This window comes from Hibiscus syriacus, unplaced genomic scaffold (genome assembly GCF_006381635.1).
Source record: "Hibiscus syriacus cultivar Baekdansim isolate YM2019G1 unplaced genomic scaffold, ASM638163v2 tig00008483_pilon, whole genome shotgun sequence".
Classification (NCBI taxonomy): domain Eukaryota; kingdom Viridiplantae; phylum Streptophyta; class Magnoliopsida; order Malvales; family Malvaceae; genus Hibiscus; species Hibiscus syriacus.
This window is the reverse complement of record NW_024062165.1, coordinates 1,195,164-1,198,021: the sequence shown is the minus strand read 5'-3', so window position 1 is coordinate 1,198,021 and position 2,858 is coordinate 1,195,164.

The window sequence follows — 2,858 nt, the reverse complement described above, 5'->3', positions numbered from 1 at the left end:
AACACGAGGACTATTTTATGGATGTTTGTCTTACGGGAGCTAAAAACACCATAGTTATAATGTATTAGACGTTGAAGGTATGTATATTCTCAAGTATTTCGTATACAAAATATATATGGATTACATGTATGAGCCCTATTTAAATAATATATTTTGTACGTTAACTTGTAATATTCAAGCAGCTTTTAATGTTTACTAAAAACCTTAAGGACTAAAACATTTAAACATGAATGTTCTAAAATTATATAATAAAAAAGAACTTGAATATGTATATATAAATTCAAAAAAAGAACTTTCATGTGCAAAGTAAATGATAATGAAACTAATAAATATTTATTTACTTGATTAGATTTCCAATATAATTTCATCGAAATGTTTACTACTTTTTTCAAACATTTTATAATGGAAGTATCAATCATATTTATGCATGGTTAAAATTTGTTACAATAATATGTGAGTTCATACATTATACAAGTAAAATTAAAATCATTAGAAATAATTACTTATACTAAATAATATAAAAATAAATAAGGCGAAGATTGCTTCTTGACTCTACTTGTAGAATTATAAAACTTAAAATTCACTGTACAAGATAAGAATATCTTTCTTATGCTATGTTCATGAGATATCATTAGTTTTGATTGTAATTGACGCGGTCTTGGTAGTTTGGAAAATAGTGTAAAATTTAAGAAACATTTTACAAAATTTTAGAAAGAGTAAAGTTTTTTCATTGAGGTATAAGAGAATGAGAAAATTTATTGGAGGTCCGACAATGGGAAAGACGATGATATCTTGGAAAGTTTCGAAAAAACCATTGGAAAACTAAATATAGTAGTTTAATTACGAGACATAAATCTATCATAGCCTTAACAATGATTGTTCCAAGTGGATCACATATACTGAATATTCAATGGGTTCACTAAAAGATGAATTTATAACTTTCTTATATTAAAGAAAGAGGAGTGGAACAAATGTATCTTCTTTTTCAAGGACACAAAAGATTTAAATAGGGTCATTTATTCATAGACTTATAGTGCATGAAGTATGGTTCAAATTCAAAACTTTCCTAAACTAGGTTATGTTTACATTTCGGAATAATTGAACTTGTATTACAATATTTTACGAAGAATCTTATATAAATAGTATGAGAACTATTGACATGATTAAAAATCTATAAAATAATGTCAAACTGAAAATAATAATATAATAAGATATGGATGGAAATATATTTTATTCTAAACAAGTCAACCACCTAACATATAATAAATTTATATAAATATAAAATCATTTATATTAGATTTTGAAATAAATATGTGAATTCTTAAGTTTTTGTAAAATGTAACCGATTAAAAGTTTTCGATGTAAAAGGGTTATCATTAAAATCCAACCATATTGTATTCGTCTGAAGAAAATTTGAATGATTAGAAAAAAATAGAAATCTCGCTATGATATCCAAGTTTGTAAATATATACATTAACCCATGATAAGGACATTGTCAAATCTTATTTCAACATTGGAATGGCTAGTTTCTAAGTTTTCTTTTTGTTTTCCATATATGTCATGTTCGTGGTTTCGATATCTGCAGTACATTTATTTCATCCAATTTCAATATCTTGTCAAGTGAATGAAAATCAAGCAAAAATATGATCTCCACTTAACAATTTTAGCTTTGTTCCTCAAAATTGAATAAGATTAACTATAGAATCGTCTGCTACACCAACAATTGACATAAATAATAAAAGTCAAGACTGTCGTGCATTCGGAATTGATGGAAGAGAAGCTATTAAAGCTAGCATGAAAAATATATAGTGAATCCTTTGGTTTCGAAGAGGTAAAGTCCAGGTGGAACTGATCCTCAACATCACAAATGATCTCACATTATACAAGAACCATTGAGTTTGAAGAAAATAAACAACACGAGGACTATTTTATGGATGCTTGTCTTACGGGTGCTAAAAACTCCATAGTTAGTATGTATTAGACGTTAAAGGTATATATATTATCAAGTATTTCATATACAAAATATATATGGATTACATGTATGAGCCCTATTTAAATAATATATTTTGTACGTTAACTTGTAATATTTAAGCAGCATTTAATGTTTACTAAAAACCTTAAGGACTAAAACATTTAAACATGAATGTTCTAAAACTATATAATAAAAAAACACTTGTATATGTACATATAAATTTAAAAAAGAACTTTAATGTGAAAAGTAAATGATAATGAAACTAATAACAAATATTTATTTCCTTAATTAGATTTTTCAACATAATTTCTTCAAAATGTTTACTACTTTTTTCAAACATTTTATAATGGAAGTATCAATCATATTTTTGCATGGTTAAAATTAGTTACAATAATATGTGAGTTTATACATTTTACAAGTAAAATTAAAATCATCAGAAATAATTACTTATACTAAATAATATAAAAATAAATAATGCCAAGATTGTTTCTTGACTCTACTTGTAAAATTATAAAACTCAAAATTCATTGTACAAGATAAGAATGTCTTTGTTATGCTATGTTCATGAGATATCATTAGTATTGATCGTAATTGATGTGATATTTGTCATTTAGAAAATAATGTAAAATTTAAGAAACGATTTACAAAATTTTAGAAAGAGTAAGGTTTTTTTCATTGAGGTATAAGAGATTGAAGAAATTTATTGGAGGTCCGACAATGGGAAAGACCGACGATAACTTGGAATGTTTCGAAAAAGCCATTGGAAAACTAAATATAGTAGTTTAATTACAAGACATAGAATCTATCATAGCCTTAACAATGAATGGACCAAGTGGATCACATATACTGAATATTCAAGGGAGTGATTTGTTAGAATCATCTTGAA